Raw genomic sequence first — 18,184 nt, forward strand, 5'->3', positions numbered from 1 at the left:
CCTAAAGCTATTTAACTGTGGAAGAGGCATGAAGGAAGAGAATTTCACATATGCAAGACAGAGAGTAAAGGACCTCAGCTGTCAATCAAGAAAGAACATTCCAAATGGAATGTTCCCAGGAAAGTCAGTTGGAGAGTCAAGCCAGGCTGAAGGGGGAAGAAGCTCTGAACTGGACCCCTGTTAGCTTCTGTAATAGGCTGAAGAACCCTTGTGTGTGTGTGGGAGGAGGGGGCTTCTGGAGCTAGGCTGAGAAGAAATTAACTTTTGTTGGTGGCTTAGAGTGTGAAGAACTGATTGTATATTTGAGATGAGTTTGAAGGAAGAAGAAAGAAGATTAAACAGTTGTCCTCCCATCTCCCTGACAGATTTTTGTGTCACAGCAGTGACAGGACTGACATTTCCCAAAATCCTCCTAACCCTCCTCATAGACTAAGGACAACTCTATCCCTCTCACCTCATCTTCCATCCTTGTCCTCCCCAATAAACCTCCTTACTTGAAAACGAGAAGGAGAGTATCTTCCCTAAACCTCACAGTTTACCTTTGAATTACTTAGAAGGGTGACTGACTAACAGGGGGGAGGGGAAGGGAGGCAGGAGGGCATGGGTGGAAAACTGGGAGGTGAAGGGTGGAGGGTAGGAAATATCTTGATCTATTAGCCATCAGTAGTGATCAATAGGCAACCCCAGAGTATCCCCTCTAGTAGTATCTCTATCTCTCAGAAGTATTTCTATCTCCATTACAACTAGGCACCCACAGTTTCCCTTAGTATCTCTCTAGTCAAGCCAGAGTATCTCATTTATTACAACTAGAAATATATTCCTCAGTATCCTTTCTAATACATAACTCAGGCTTAGTCTTATTCAAGACGTTTCCCAACTCGCTCAGACTTTCTCCTCTTTGATTGGAGGACTGGAGGATGGGACACTAAACTCTACCCAAAGAGTTCCTTTATACTAGGTAGAGCCTGGACTTTCTAGCTCATTTCTCTTTCCAGCTACAGGTTTACTTGGTCTCAGTTTCATAGAATAAGATGTCCCCAAGTTTGGTTGTCTTCCCTCATCATTTGTAAGCTATTTCAGGCTTGAGGAGTGGGAGGGCCATTTTTTCCTCCTTATTTGTATCTCTAGTGCTTGGAAGGAAAAAAGGAATAGAATTGGCTGTAAGATAAGGTATGGTGAATGAAATGTATGGGGTCTGGTGTGAGGCTAAATGAGCAAACTCACTAATCAGAGATGTAGATGTTTGTCAAAAGGTTATAAAAAAGGTTAAGCTGAAGACCTTTGATTTTGAAATTTAAAATTTGTCCTAATTATGTCATTTTACTTTCCACTCTATTATTTTCAACTGAAACATTTAAATCCTCAACAAATTTGACCAACTGATTCCTTAAGTAAAGATATTAAAGCATTACTTTCAGTGACTCATTCTTGGTTTTTTATAGGATGTGCTTCTACTAGACCATGAATAATTCTTGAAAGACTACTATAGCCTCTTCTGCCACATCAACATTTTTAATACATCTGTAAATAGAATAGCCATGAACAGTTGTACTAAGCCTTTTCAGCTGAGAAGCTATATTAAAATTTAATATTAAAGAACATTTCTTATGGGAGAAACATTAGAGACATAATTAACTCCATCTTTACATTTGAAGTGTGAGGAGAATTTTTATATCAAGTCAATTCTACACTTATTCGGCAGCCTTTACTAATCTAACGTGTGCCAGGTACTGTACTTAACCTTGCCTAAATAAATAAGCAAACCAAATAAATGAATGAATAAAGCAGTCTCTGCTCTCAAGGAGCTCAAAATCTAGTGGAGGAGATAATATATAAACAAATATGTATAAAAAAGATATATAGATTAGCCACTAAGCATTTATTAAGCCCTTGCTATTATGTACTAGGTACTGTCCTAAGTACTGAGGATACACATATTAAGAAGAAAGATAACTCTTACTCTCTGGGAGCTTACTATCTAATGGGAAGATAATACACAAAAGGAAGTGAGAGAGGGATAGTATCAGAGGATACCCAGCAATGGGGCATGATAATCCAATTTAAAACCAGACAGAGCAACATATGGAAAACTGGAGATAATGTCTGGACAGAGACACTAGCATTAAGGGAGTTTAAGAAAGGTTTTTTTGCAGAAGGTTAGACTTTAACTGAAACCTGAAGCTCAGAAAGGCAGGAAGCAAAGATAAGTAAGGAGAGCATTCCATTGACCTGTATGAAAAACAGCAAGGAGATTAGTATCACTGGATCATAGACTACTACATGGATGAGAGAAAGATAGAAGAAAAATAGGAGGGGGCCAGATAAGGAAGACTGAAAAGTCAAACAGAGCATTTTTTTGAAGCACCTTCTAGGTGTATTTTTTTTTTCCTAGATTACATGTCAATTCAATTTTAATAGTTGTTTTCTGGCATTTTGCAGTTCTCTCCTTCCCTCCCATCTCCCCCTCCCCAAGGCAACAGGTAGTATGAAATAGGTTACACATGTATCATACAGTACATATTTCCACATTTGTCATGTTGTGAAACAAGACATATATCACTTACACCAGAGAAAAAATCATGGAGGAAATAAAGTGAAGAATGGTGTCTTCAATCTCTGTTCAGACTCCCATCAGTTCCTTCTGTAGCAATGGAGAACCTTTTTCATCACGAGTCCCTTGGAGTTGTCCTGGATCCTTGAACTGCTGACATTCATAGTTGATGATCCTACACTATTGCTGTATACAATGTTTTCCCAGTTCTGCTCACTTTACTTTGTTTTACTTCATATGTCTTTTTGAGTTTTGTGTGTGTGTGTGTGTGTGTGTGTGTGTGTGTGTGTGATCATCTTTTTAAACAGAGGATTTTATATTTATCTAAAGGTAATAGGGAACGACTGGAGTTTATTGAAGTGAAGTGGGGAAAGCGTCATACTTTGATAGTTATAAGTGGATGATGGACTGGAATGGGTAGAAGCTTGGCAGAGAAGCCAACTAGCAGTCTGTTCTAGTAGATCAGGTATAAGATAATGGAAGCCTTTACTAGAGTGGTGCCATTGTCAGAGTAAAGAAGGGAATCTATACAAGAGATATTATAAAAATACAATCAGTAGACCTTGGTAAACAATTGGACCATAGCAGGCTAAGTAAGTTAATTGGTTAAGAGAGTGAAAAGTTGAAGATAACACCTAGGTTGCAAGCCTGAATGACTGAGAGGATAGTGGTGACCTCAGTAATATTGGAGAAATTGATCATGGTGGAATACACTTGTATTCCCTGCTACTGGTGAGTCTAAGGCTGATAGTTTACTTGGGTTCATTAGTTCTCAGTTGCAGTGGGCTAAGTAAGGCAGTTAATTGGTTATCTGTACTGTCTCACACTAATTCATTGAGTTCCCAGAAGTGGGAGGGCTACTAGACTGCCTAAGGAGGGTTGAACCAATCCATACTGGAAATGGAGCAGGTCAGAGTTCCCATGATAGCTTAGAAGATATAGGAGTCCCCATCTTAAAAATAAAACAAAACCGTAATAGTGAAATTAGGAAAAGGAGAGGGTTTGTGCAGGAAAAATATTATTAGCATCTAGCATAGTAAGCAGTTAATAAAACAAATGCTTATGGAATTTAACTGAAATTTTGGATATAATATGACATTCCTTGATGCAGTTGAACCTATTTATTTTTTTGATAGGTAGCATTTTATCTTTAGAACTAACCATTTTGAGTAATTGTTGGAGGAGTTGTGGGAGAAAAAAATAGGCTTTTTGATACATTGTTGGTAGAATTGTATATTGGCCCTTCTGTAAAGGAATTTGGAATTATACTGAGAAAGTGACTAATTTTCTCTCCTTCTCCTTCGTCCTTTCCCCCTTCCTCTAACCCTCTCCCTTCTTTTCCCCTCTCTGTGCCCTCCTTCTATCCCTCTCCCTCCCTCCTCTATATATAATAGATATATAAAAATAGAGAAAGAAATATATATATTTATATACACATATACTGTGGCTTAAACTGCTGAAAGGCAGCAAGCATATTTCAGAATCCAAATGGTATCTACATGATTTCAAATTGTCCATATTAAATCTCAAGTACTTTTCATTATTTTGATGAATGCATTTTAATTTATATAGTCCCATAAAGTACAGGTGGGCAAAGACTGGGGATATGGACTTTAAGCAAAGGATTCAGATACCAGGTATAGTGTTGAAGGCCCTATAGTTATGACATGGTTGGAAAATCACCCTTTACTCTCTTGCCTCTGCATTTGGTAAGCATTTCTTATGTGCCAGGTACTTTGCTATGCACTAGAGACAAAGATGTCTCAACCCTCTTTTCAACATTCCGAAATTCTTACCCTGATTTCTACTGCCTCCATCCTCTTTATCTGTCCCCTGTAGACCACTCTCTCATACTATAACCCTCTCTTACTTATAACAAAGATAAATCAAAATCTGGCCCTTGCTCTGATGGAGCTTATATTTTAATGGGAGAGACAACATAGATAAATCAAAACATACAAGATATAGATAGATAAATGTAGACATAGATGTGGAAGGGGTGGCACTAGTGTAACTGAGTAGGCCTCCTTATTAGAAGCAAAGCATAATCCCCATACAGAGAAGGGGTTCTCATTCAGGTACAAACTATCATACCCAACAAGTTGTAATCTGTCCTTTCTTTGGAGTCCTCTAATCAGAGGACCTACAGACTCCCAAAGCTGCTCATTCTATTTTTATATAAATCTAATTAGTTTTCCATGGATTCTAGATATGATATGTTATGCTTTTTAATTATTTCATAAATTCCAAGCCATTTATTTTGACCAGTATTTGAATTTGTTAGATCAAAAATGTTAGATACAAAATGAATACTAAGGAAGTTAGAATGGTGCATTAATACTATTCCAGTTCTTAATTGCCTTATTCCACTTAAAACATATTTACATGCAGTAGATATTTATTTTCTGACATAAATTGTGGTATACGAGGACTGCTCAATATTGAATTAATAAGACCTTAGAAGTTTGAGGCAGGGCAGCATATTTTAAGTATATTTAGTTTTTCCTTTGTGATCAGAAATGACCATAAATATGACTTTTGAAGAAGTGGTTTCATAAATATCCTTATGAGACAGAAAAATGAAACATCAATGTCTAGTATTTAAGCCCTTATAATTCTTTGGTTATTGGAATTGAATTTGTTTTAGAATAGCTTTTTCAAGTGATTTTGCAAAAAAAAAAAAAAAGAAAAAAGAGAGAGACAGACACTTTTATTGGCAATTTTTAGTTGTTGACTTAAACAAAACTTTTTTTTTTTTAATCTCACCTTGCATCTTAAAATCAATACTATAAAGGCTAGGCAATGGGTGGCTTGCCTAAGGTCATACAACAAGCAAGTGTGTCTGAAATCAGACCCTCCCATCTCTAGGCCTGACTATTCACTGAGCTATCTAGATACTCCCAAAATATTACTTTTTAATTTTTTAATTTTAGAATATTTTTCCATGGTTACATGATTCCTCCCCTCTTCCCTCTCCATCCTGGAATTGACAAGCAATTCCACTGGCTTATATATGTATTAAAATATTACTTTAAAAAATGTTAATGCTTTGTAAACCACTCACTCTTATTTTACTTTTGTTTATAGGTCTTGAAAATAATTGAATGATTTAAAGGTGCAAGTTCAATGACTGTTGGGGATACCAGGATCATAGAGGAAAACTACATGTGAAACGGTAATATGGGTATGCAATACCAAAATGAAGGAAGAATTGCTCTTATAAGTAGAAAATTAAGTTTGAATAAATTTTGTTGTAAACTTTTCATAATCAAAAACAAAGTGCAAATTATTGTCACATAAAATAAAGTTCCTATAAAATTAAACCAAAAGAGAAGAAAATCTTTTCAAAATTCACCAAAAGCCTAATTTTTTTAATGTTACCTTGAGATTATCATCATTATTTATATTGAGGGACTGGAATGTGACACCTAAATAGAGGTGGACTCATGCAGGAAGAAAATTTGAGATGAGCCTTGAAGGGATGATTTTAACTGACAGAAATTGTTCAGAGAGTAGCCTTCTAAGTTTGGAGGGAAGGTCTCAGCCCTGTCCTAAAAGCAGAGAGAAGAAAGAATAAAAAATAGGATAAAGAATAGTTTAATTGGAATATTGAATACTTTGAAGGGAAGTTGTATTAAAATGAGGTAGAGCTAGATCATAGGAATTCTTTAATTCCAGATTGAAGGGGGCAGCTGGGTAGCTCAGTGTGTTGAGAGCCAGGCCTAGAGACGGGAGGTCCTAGGTTCAAATCTGTCCTCAGACACTTCCCAGTTGTGTGACCCTGGGCAAGTCACTTGACCCCCATTGCCTAGCCCTTACCACTCTTCTGCCTTGGAGCCAATACACAGTATTGACTCCAAGATGGAAGGTAAGGGTTTATAAAAAAAAAAAATTCCAGATTGAAGAACTTAAATTGTTTTTGATTGTTCTTAAAAGAGTCACTAAAGTTTTGCAAGTAGCAGGGTGACATTATTATAACCTATCTTGATTAGCAGAACTAGGCTGGAGAACACTTAAAATGGTAGTAAAAATGAGAAGAGATAAGTGTTTCACCTATGGTGGTTTTAGAGAGAATATAAAGAAATGGTCAGCTATAAATTACAGGGTGATTAAAGGAATAAGGCTTCACAACAGATTGGCTCTTTTGGGTTGAAGAACAAAAAAAAATTCAATGATGACCAGCAATCTACAAATTTGGGTGACTTAGGATCATAGAGTTATATCTCAGAGATCATCTAGTTCATTTTACAGATGGGAAACTGAGGCTCAAAGAGATTTGCCCAGGGTTACTCAGGTGGTAAGCATTAATATGGGATTTGATCCTTGTTCTTGTGACTCCAGACCCATGGTCTCAAACTTATTTATGCTTTAATAATTCTTCTCTCTCAGTTGTCAATTCTTGATGCAGGTAGTGTTTCCTGCCACTTTTCTACCTTATTTAGTCATATAATTCATACATTTTCTACAAATTGAAGTATGCTGATTTGGTAACACTTTTCCCCTAGGTTTCTATTGTGTTCCATCTATTTGATGTTATTAGCATCTTAACTTTGGGATTAATGGGAGGTTATTATTTATTAATTAATTAAAATATTTACTGCCATTGACATTCATATAATACTCTATAACCATCTTTTCAAGTAGAGGCAAGAAATTATACTACTACTCTCACCTAAACTGTCAAACACCAAACCGCTGTTAAATTATTTAGAATTCTTATTTAGTCTAATTCAATGATGTTTTACTATTAATTGATATATTTATAAACAAAAAATCAACATTATTACAGATCTTAACTTCTAAAAGAAGTTAAAGTTGAAAAGTTAAAAAAACAAAAAGAAATTTTACCTTTGTTGTCCATTCAGTTAATATTTACACTAGTGATCTGTGGCTACACTTTTAAACTTTTGCTGGGGTAAATGTGTTTTTTAATTTCATTTTTCTTTTTCTGTACCACATACATATGAAATCAGTATATCTATTTCAGCTTTACGACTAAAATTCATATCACTGGTAATTAAAAGAAACAAGAAATTCAGTTGAATCCCTCTAGTACATGCCACCGCAAATGTGGAGAAATTCCTATTTCATTATTTCATTTGTATTCTTCAAAATTCTTACATTAGTACTTCAGTTTTAGTTTGTTATCACTAAGACAAATATGTCCTGTTCACTTTCCAGTATCAACATTTCTAAACATTATTGACATTGTTCGTTAGGTAATTTAGTGCCTACTTCATATATATTAAGGAACTCCAGAATTCAGAGACAAGCCAAAAATAATCCTTGCCCTCAAGGAGCTTCTGTCTGTACAAATAAGTATGTACAAGACAATTTAAGGAAGGAAAGACCACTGACAAACAGCTAGGAGGATCTAGAAAGGCTTTTTATGAGATTCATCTAAGTCAAGCTTTAAAAGAAGCTGAATGGAAAGTTCATTAAAGAGCTTTCCTCTTCCATTTTCTGCTGAGATCCATTTGGGTCTTGTAGCCTCATGAGCCAGGGAACTCTGCTACTCTAGAATCAAGACACTAGCTTAGGAGCCTTTTTCCTGATTAGTTTACCAAGAGTAAAGAGACAAGTAACCTAATAGGGGGATGTCTATTAAAAGTGGAGATAGCTATTGTCTCTTCTGTATGTGACAACTTTTATAAAAGATATTAAACCTTTGGTAATGGCTTGAAGCATTAGTCAATATTATTTGCTCTGCTATCTTACCAAAATGGGCTTTTTTCTTTGGAACCCACATACAGAAATGACTGAACACTAAGGATTGGGGTTTATGACTTGGATGAATGGTAGTCATTGCTACCTCAAGCAGAGGAGTAAGAGGTCTTTGTCCATTTTATCTCTAGGTAATATGCTACGGTCACACACAAATTAACAATAACTGATTTTGTTAAGTTCCCAAGGGAAACTATGTATGTTTCATGTTACAGAGGGAGTGTAGAAGTAACTTATTTAAAAAAACAAAAACAAAAAAGCTTAAGCAATTGGAGGAGACTCAATATAATCTTCAGATTTATGTGGTCTTTGAGACAAAGCATTTCTGTGTCTTTTAACCTTACTTTTCCTCTACTAATACACTGGCATTGGTCTGCAACCATTCTTACCAGACAGGATATGCTACTAGGAAAAATAGAAGTTTTTCTAGAAAACACATTACAGAAATGATATCTTTCTTTCACTCAAGTTCAGATTATACTGAACTCAAATTGTCAGTCCAAGGAAGATAAATTATCAAAAGGTTGTTTGAGGATGTTAGTGGGCAAAAATGTAGCTGATGATTTCATCATGGGAAAGTCTGTGTTGATACATTTAGGGAAGATGTATCCAGGTGGAAAGGTAGCAAGCATAGTGGTTAGAAAGCTATCCCTTTGTCTTGGAAAGGTCTCAGTTCTAGTAGTGCCTCTGGCTTAGTCTGATTTTGTTATCCTGAGCAGGTGATTCTTGGCACCTCAGGCAATTCTTTGAGACCCCAAGGGTACAAGAGCTGGTGCCAATTGCATTGGTAGAGGTATTCTCATTGAAAAATTCCTGTACCAATGAAATAAGTCATGTAAAAAAAAAATAAAAGTATGTTTATAGCATTAAGGGTTCTAATTTATCATGTCTAGCTCAGGAGAGATACTCTAGAGTCATTATAAATTTCATTGTAAACATCAGCCCAGTATGCTGCTGTAACCAAAACCAACATGATGTTGATCAGCATCAAAAATGTCAAAGGAATCAAAGCAGAAGATACTATTCTATCTTTCCATAAAACCATACTATCACCATGCTTAGTTACACTATATATCGGAAGCAAAATAAACTCTTAAAAAAGGTAGCCCAAGAGATAGAAGGAAGTAGATGCCTTTGACCATAGAAAAATAGATAAAAAAGATTAAACATCATTAGATTCAAAAGATAAAAGAGAATGGTCTTCAAATCTATAATTCAGAAAGATTATGGATTATTACTTTTAATATTCATTACTTTTTAATTCAAGTGTTACAGAATAAAGTTTCTCTTTAGGATTTTGAGAATAGTGGAATGAACATGTGTCAAAAAAAAAGCAATAGACTTAAAATAATGACATTGACCACAATTCTTTCTTTGTATTCCTCATTCTTTCCATTTATTGTACAGTGATCCCTCACCTATCATGGGAGTTATGTTTCAGACCCCCACAATAGGTGAAAATCTGTGAAGTAGTGGCATTATATTTATTTTATTATTTATATATGTTTTAAAACTTTATAAACACTTCCCACTCCTGTAAACCTTTTCCACACTCTTATTAACCTTTCCTACACTCTTAAATAAAACACTCAGCCAATCAGTGCCTAGGATACAGAACACTGTGCTGTGGCTGGTCACCTTTAATTACATCAGCCAATAATGTGCCATGTACAATCTCACGTTTCCAAATTTGTGCAAGAGGTAGTTATATACACTATACTTCCATTGTGTATAGTACAGTATTCATCCATAAAATCCCGCGGTATAGTGAAAACTCTGCGATAACAGGATTAGATAAGTATTTTTTTAAAACCTGTGATTCAGTGAAGCCACAATAAGTGAACCATGATATAGGAAGGGACAACTGTGCTCCAAATCTTCTTCAAACAAGTATTTTCCAAGTGCTTGCCCTGAGGATACAAGTACAAAGAATGAAGCAATCCCTAATTGAAACTTTTGCATTAATCTAGCCTAGAACTGATAAATGCTTAAACTAATATGTTAACTGTGTAAGTGGAAAATAGGGGTCAGATGTGAGGAAATTGTAAAGGTAGAAATGGCAAGATTGGGTAACTGATTGGATATATGTATTGAAAGAGAATGAGAAATCTAGAATAATCTCAAAATTATGAATCTAAAACACTGAAAAGATTGTCCTGCCTTCCAACAGAAAGAGGCAAGTTTGAAACAAGAAGGTTTAGGGATAGGAGTTCTTAATGGTTTTTTTCTTTGTTTCTTCCTCCCTCCTTTCTTCCCTTCTTCCTTCCCTCCCTCCCTTCCTTCCTTCCTTCCTTCCCCTTGCTTCTCCTTCCTTCCTTCCTTCCTTCCTTCCTACCTTCCTGCCTTCCTGCCTTCCTTCCTTTCTTCCTTTTCCTTTCTCTCTCTCTCTCTCTCTCTCTCTCTCTCTCTCTCTCTCTCTCTCTCTCTCTCTCTCTCTTTCCTTTCTCTTTCTTTCTCTCACTCCATGGACCTCAGAAGAATGCTGGAAATGCTAAATTTCAATTTTAAAATAGTGAAAATAAAGATATGCATTTTTAAGTTTTCTCATATGAGATCACAGACCTCCTGAAATACATCTATTGATCCCTCAGACTTAAGAACTCCTAATTGAAGGAGAAAGATAATGAGTTGAACTTAAGATGTCTGTGAGACTGAAACTCATGGGAAATATTGGAGCTTCCAAATAGGAATCTCTGAGTCATTCACATAGAGATAATAGTTAAGCCCATGGGAACTGATGATATACCCAAAAGAGTAACACAGTTAGACCTATACTTAAGGAAAATCACTTTGGTAAAAGTGTATAGGATAACTCAAGGCCAGAACCCCAGAGAAAGGGTGTGATGGAGATGATGAGCTGCCAAAGAAAACTGAGATTTATTAAGGATTTTTCATAATTGGAAAGTTATATTCAATTAAAGTGAATTTTGCTGGGTTTTCAAATTGTGAAGCAGGACAACTTATTCTGAAATTAATTTTTTTTTTTTACTGAGAACCATTATATCAGTGTTTGTCACCTCATTTTCTTCCAACACCTATCTAGTTCTTCTAAAATTCACTTTGTACATACTTTGTTATATTCACTTTATTATACTACTGGTAAGAAAAGTTAGTCATAATTATGTGTGGAGTTAACCTATATGAATAAAATCCCTCTGTAAGGTGCATCTGGGTTAGCTCTACTTTACTGGAGTTTGGGGTGGGGGGGTTGCTTGTTTGTTTTTTGGTGGCTTTAGGAAATGTTCTGGTAGTAATTGGTTGCTATCCACAATTTCTTCTTTTGGAAATGGCAACCCAATTCTGATTTAGCTACATTAATTTAGTAAAAACCAGGTTATCTAGAACTTTCAAGGAATGAGTTGTTCTACTAAGCTAAAGGTTAACCCTTTAATTATGTAATATCGATGGGTAGAGCAAGTTTCTTTTCTCCCTCATATAACCTCAAAAGTATACATTTGCAAAATAGAAATATCTTGGACCTTCAGAGATTACAGTTAGAGATCCAAGTTTAGAAGTCATCTGTGTAATCATTTTAGTTGAAGTATTAATAATAAATGATCTTGGGGCTTCTAGGTGACTCAGTATATTGAGCATCAGGCCTAGAGATGGGTGGTCCTGTGTTCAAATTTGACTTTACATACTTTTTAATTATATGACCCTGATCAAGTCACGTAACCCCAGTTGCCTAGTCTTTACCACTCTTCTGCCTTGGAACCAATACATAATATTGATTCTAAAGAAAAATTTAAGGGTTTTTAAGAAGAAGGGAGGGAGGGATGGCTCAGGGTCAACTAGGTCATTCAGTAGATAGAGAGTCAGGGCTGGAGATGGGAGATCCTAGGTTCAAATTTGGCTTCAGATACACTTCCTAGCTATGTGACTCTGGGGAAGTCACTTAACCCCATTTGCCCAACTCTTACCACAATTCTGTCATGAAACTGATACTTAGTATCAATTCTAAGACAGAAGGTGGGAGTTAAAAAAAAATGAGCTTACTTCTGAGTCATAAACACTTCTCCAATCTTCAGGACCTTCTAAAAATAGGAATTATATATCAGATAAAACAAAGTTAAATGTCTCCAGGAGAAAAAAGTAGAGAAGGCTAACCTTAACCTAATATCTTAAAGTTTTATTTAACATTTCTTCCCCAACTGGCTGGCTATCACATTCAGACAAGGCTGTTCAAGCCTGAGATTTGCAACAGAACATGGCTCCTCTCTTCTCCCATTCTTTGCCATGGAAAATCAAAAGAAAGAAGCTTGCTTTGGCTAGGATGGCAACTCAGCACTCCTTTGTAATGAAGTTTAGCCAGAATATTGGAGAACAAAAGGAATTGAGGTAGGGTATCAACACTTAGTTCGTGGAGCATAATAGGTACTTAATAAATGCTATATGATTGACTGGTCCTAAACCTGAGGGAAAGTGGACTGGCACCCATTTGAGGTCATTTCTGCCCCTCAGTAATCACTTGAAGCAGACAGCAAGACAATTAAAACGTAAATTGCTCAGGGTAGGAAAAAGCTAAGAAATTTTTGAGGTCTAGTCCCTCCAATCAAGAAGAAGATGAGCAATAAAAGTTATCTTAGATCTCATATGGAAGAAAATTCAGTTAAAGATTTTGAACATAAGCAAATAAACTAAGAGGGAAGATAATAGAATATAATATGGCCTCAAAACTAGCTTTTTAATAAGTCCAGATATCTATAAATAAATATTGAAGAATAAAAGAAAATTAATATCTGAAGGCAGAAGACCCAACAAATTCCCAGGATATCATGGTAACACAAAATGTTCTTGAACGGTTTAAAAAAAATGAGAATTGTAAAAGCAGAATTTATGTCCTGCATAGAAGTAATCATTCAAAAGGAAAAACTTCTAACTACAGTGTCAAACTTCACCAAAAAACATAAACAAAAAACAAGCTAATAACTGAATGGAAATGCAAATACAATACAGAAGGGAAGAAGATAGATCAAAAGCAATAGGTTTAAAATAAAATGGGGTCTCAAGTAAAGCATGCTAATCTTAAAGATAAACTGCATAGACAATTTTAGAATCATATATCTCAGATAACCACTATATGTTACCCAGAATAATGTGTCAGGTCCAAAAGCCTGAACACAATAATGCAAGAAGTAATTAAAGAAAACTCTACAGTATTTGGACACTGAAATCAAAGTGCCAACTAATAGAATTCACAGTTCACCTCCTGGGGGAAAGAAAATCTTATGATACAAATTCCAAGACACAATTGTGATTAAGTTTAATAGTTCTAGTGACAAATTAAAATTTTAGTAAGTGTTAAGAATATAAAGGAAAAGAAATTTGAATAGCACAAAATTATTCTATGTCCATAAGAAACCATAGGAGGGAATGGAATACTGTGTTTTGAAGAGCAAAGGTCCTTAAGATGCAACCCAAAGTGATATACTCTGCACATCAGAGCTTGGTTGTTAGGGAGAACATATGGTTATTCAATAAAAAAAAAAAAAAACATTCCAATGCAATCATTCTATGAACACTTGACTTGAAAAACCTTTGCTTTTCAAACACCCCAGACAACAGAAACATAAATAAATGTAACAATAAAAGAGTATGCAGAGAGAGCATTTCTTTCTAAGAGTACAAAAGGAGACAAAAGTAAAAGAAGTCAAATAGAAGAGATGTTGGTGGAACATGTCTGAAACATCACAACTAAACATTACTACATTCCACCTTACATAAGAATCAATGATTTGTGCTAAATCATAGAATGAGAGGGCACACATAAAATGGGAGAGGGGAGGAAGAAGACAGAAGTGAATATGTTTAATCCAAGTCAAAATGAAGAGAAATAAACTCCCAAAGTCTCAGGAAGAAGAGAGCTTACAGGAGAATAAGTTAGGTAAAAGAAGGGAGTGAAATGTGAGAAATCTTATTTTGTTTGGAACTGGTCTAATGAAGAACATTCCCATTGGAAAAGAGAGAGAGAAGTGTAGAAGATGACCTTGCAATAATAGGTACAATTTTCAGGGTTTTGGTGCTTATATTTGATGCTTATATTCCTGCTTCAGAAAAAAGAATAATCTGAGCTCCTGGTGTAACTAGCATCCAAAAGAGTATAAGGGCACATACTCAGAGAGGAAATTTCATGGCAAATGGGGGCTGGGGATTATCATGGAGAGGAACAGGAATTTTTAAAATTCTTACCTCTTTTGTCCTCTATTTCATTTTCACCAGTGTTTCTACTTGGCTTAGACTCTAGGGAACAACAGGTCTCCCTCTCCAGGATAATCACTTGAAATCTCATCACCACAAAGAATGACCCAAATCTTCATACTCAACACCTTTTTTAACTCACCTTCAGTTGCTTCTCCTAGTTGATTGGAGGGTGGAGCACTAAACTCCTTCCAAAGTCTTTATGAAGAGTTCATAAGCTTCCTGGTGATTCCACTTTCCCTGCTAGACATGTTGAAGACAAATGTTTTTTGAGTTAAGTGAATCTATTACCAGAAAGAATTGGTATTTCTAAAAGTAAGGCACAGCAAGAGCCACGAAAAAAGATATGGGGAAGATTGGGAAGAGGTAGCAGAGCTCTATAAGATAAGCATAAAACCTATTTAGAAGAAGGAACTCTAGAAATACTTTTAGAAGCCTTACTTTGGTAAAGAATACAAAGACTAAAATGTAATAGCCATAAATCAAAGAATAAAAATCTAGAATATACAGAGAGTTAAATAAAAAGAACCAAAGAGGTCTTCTTTAGGAAAAAAAGTAAAGAACATGAAATTTAAAGCTTAAAAAAAAAAAAACCTTAAAGGGGAAGAAATAAAGGAATTTTAGTGGACTACTTAACAGAGAGAAAAAAAGATGGGACAAATTAGATATCTAAATAAAAAAGAAGGAAAAAGAAACTAAGTTAAGACTCCAAAACTAAAGAAAGAGGCAACACATAAGAGAATGAAGGGAAGAGAGAGAACTGGTTAGGAATAGGGTTGCCTTAAGATATATTATGCTAAAGTAACTTAAGAGACCAAATTTTGTTTTACAGAGGAAAAGGAGGGAAAAATTCTAATTTTCAAAAATAGAGACTAATAAAGGTGTGAACTTTAAAATTACTCCACCCTACTTAGACATACTTTAGGGGAAGATAAAGTTTTAATCTCCTGATTGAACAATGAAGGTACTTAGTTCTCCCCTTATAGTGAAACTAGAACTTTAAGCTGTCTATTTTTAGGTATTAATACAAAAAGGTGTTAAGTACAAAGGTTAAATTAATCACAAAATGGTCAAGTAACTAACAAAAGGTGAACTTAACAAAGAAGTGTTAAGTAACTCAAAAGATATAATCAAAGAAGATGAGAACTAAAAGTATCGGCAGTCCTGGAGAAAGCCTTTGATGTGACTGGTAGATGAAAATTTAGAGGAGGAGACGCAAGGGTGAAAGGTCTATATATTTGGGATTTTTCGTCTCTCAGAACATTCTTTCCCTGATTGGCAGTGGAGAGTTAGCTGAAAGCAGTATGCTGGCCTTTCGGCATCTTAGCGTGGCTACAAGCTATTGTCCAGTTAGGTGGTGAGTTTCTGGCTGAATTTCCCTCCTTTACTTTTACAACTTTATCCTCTTGAAGCCTCTAATCTTCTTCAGAGGCGGGGATTTTAAAACTCCCCCTGGCACAGGCCAGGCAGGAGAATCCTATATCCTCTTCCCGCCTCCTTAAATTCCCTCCCTCTATATTAACTAAATTGCCATAAATTTCCAGACTGACTTGGGTATTTTTATTTGGAATTTTCCCGGTGACCAATTAATTCTAAATCTTTAAGTCACAACCCTAAAATTATCTTTTCAAAGGAAAATATAAATTATTAAATGTCACTGGAAATAAACCCCAAAATTGAAAAAGTAACAGATTGAATGGGAACATAAAACTCCATAAATCTGTTGCTTATGAGAAAAAAACACACATACACACACACACACACACACACACACACACACACACACACACACACACACACAGGCTTTAAATGAGAAGATCAAACAATGTTTACTATACCTCAGGTGAATACAAAAAAGCAGTTGTAATCATGCTATCTGATGAAAAAAAAATCACAATATAAAAAGATAAATAAGGAAGCTGTCGTGCTGAATGGAACTATACACAGCAAATCAATATTGTTATTAAATGTATGTACTCCAAAGGACTTGCCATTGAAATTAATGAAAAAAAATAAACTGATTTACAAGAAGATATAGTCAGAAATAACAGTATTGGAAAGAGCTTTTATTATCCCTTGTTCAGATTTGTATTATAAAATGCTAGAAGAGAAGGTATTTGAATATTTGAATAGATTGCTGGAGAATGAAAGTTAAAAGGTTTGTGGAGTCTTTTAAATGGGGCTGCTAAAAAATACATGTCATTTCAGCACCAAACAAAGCTTTAGCAAAAATTGTCCATATATTAGGGCACAGATGTATTTCCAGAAAAAAAAAATGTAAAAATAAATAAAAACAGTGAACATCCTTCTTAAAAATCCAAGAAGGTTAATAGAAAGGAAAATCCTATTCCAATTAACTACAAAAATGCTTAAAATGCATGTCTTTTCCTATGAAAGCACACACAATATTCATAGATGTAGTTATAAAATGTTCCCTAAAGAAATTTAAAAAATAGAATTTTTTTAAACCCTGATCTTGTACCTTAGAAACAATACTATATATTGGTTTCAAGGCAGAAGAATGGTAAGGGTTAGGCAATGGGGGTTAAGCTACTTTCCCAGGGTCACACAGGTAGGAAGTATCTGAGGTCAGATCTGAATCTAGGACTTCCTATCTGTAGGCCTGGCTTTCAATCCACTGCCCCAAATATAATATAATTTTGATGCTATATCAAATTATAAAAAATTATTTTATAGTACTTGAAGTAATATTCATTTAGAAATATTAAAGATATATAATATAAAATGAAATGAAATGAAATTTTATTTATATAATATTTATATAATTTATTTTTTTATTCATTTATTTTTATTTTTATTTATTTTTTATTTATATTTATATTATTTATTATATAATGATCTATCTAATCTTTCATAAGAAAAAGAGAAAGGAACAAAGGAAGAATAATACTTCCAGACTAAAGACTATATTATAAAGAAGGAGTCATTAAAGTCATCAGATATTGATTAAAAAAAATAGAGAAATCAGTAGAATAGAATAGACAAAGGAGAATAGAAAACAATGGAAGTCATACCAATCTGATGATAAATAGTTGATAAACAGAAACCATTAATTACTTAGGGAAAAAATCCCACTTGATAAAAAAAAAATCCTGGGGACACTGGAAAGCAGTGACAGAAACTAGGGTTAGACCAAACAACTTATGTTCTATTCCACAATAAATTATGATACTTTAATAAATACAGGAAGTCCCATAAAGTGGTGCAGAGTGATGTAAGCAGAGCCAAGCAAACAAGATAGACAATAAAAACATCATAAACTTAAATAACAGCTAGACAACAATAGAAACAAATGGTACAAAATTATAAAGTCCAAACCAAGATACAAAGAGAAGATGTGAGAAAACACTCTACTGTAGCCTCCACAAATATGAGAAGTCTATAAGTATGGTACATTGCATAAATTTTCTTTTGGTATGTTGATCAATTCCACTGATTCCCCCCTCCCACCCCCCATTTTTGTCTTTAAAAGATACTGTTTATTGTATTGATAGAGGGGAAAAGGTAAAACTGGGTGATGTAAAAAAAAATACATCAATAAAACATTTTTTTAAAAGAGAGTATTAAAAGACATTGAAAAACCTCCAAAGAAAGAACTATTGGATTCAGAATGCAGATGAAAACGTATGGTTTTTTAGTTGTTTATTTGGATTTATGTTTTGAGGTTTTTGTTTTATCAGATTACTCACA

General features: G+C 34.8%; 1 protein-coding gene across 4 annotated transcripts in view; it reads left to right on the forward strand.

Moving 5' to 3' along the window:
- MAPK8 (mitogen-activated protein kinase 8) overlaps positions 1–18,184 on the forward strand; it is a 104,124-nt gene that overhangs the window by 46,192 nt on the left and 39,748 nt on the right. For all 4 annotated transcript variants that reach the window (XM_056800676.1, XM_056800673.1, XM_056800675.1 and 1 more), the window contains exon 2: positions 5,639–5,726. The gene's annotated coding sequence lies outside the window, so the exon portion shown is untranslated. The remainder of the gene's footprint in view (positions 1–5,638; positions 5,727–18,184) is intronic.

This window comes from Monodelphis domestica, chromosome 1 (genome assembly GCF_027887165.1).
Source record: "Monodelphis domestica isolate mMonDom1 chromosome 1, mMonDom1.pri, whole genome shotgun sequence".
Taxonomy (NCBI): Eukaryota; Metazoa; Chordata; class Mammalia; order Didelphimorphia; family Didelphidae; genus Monodelphis; species Monodelphis domestica.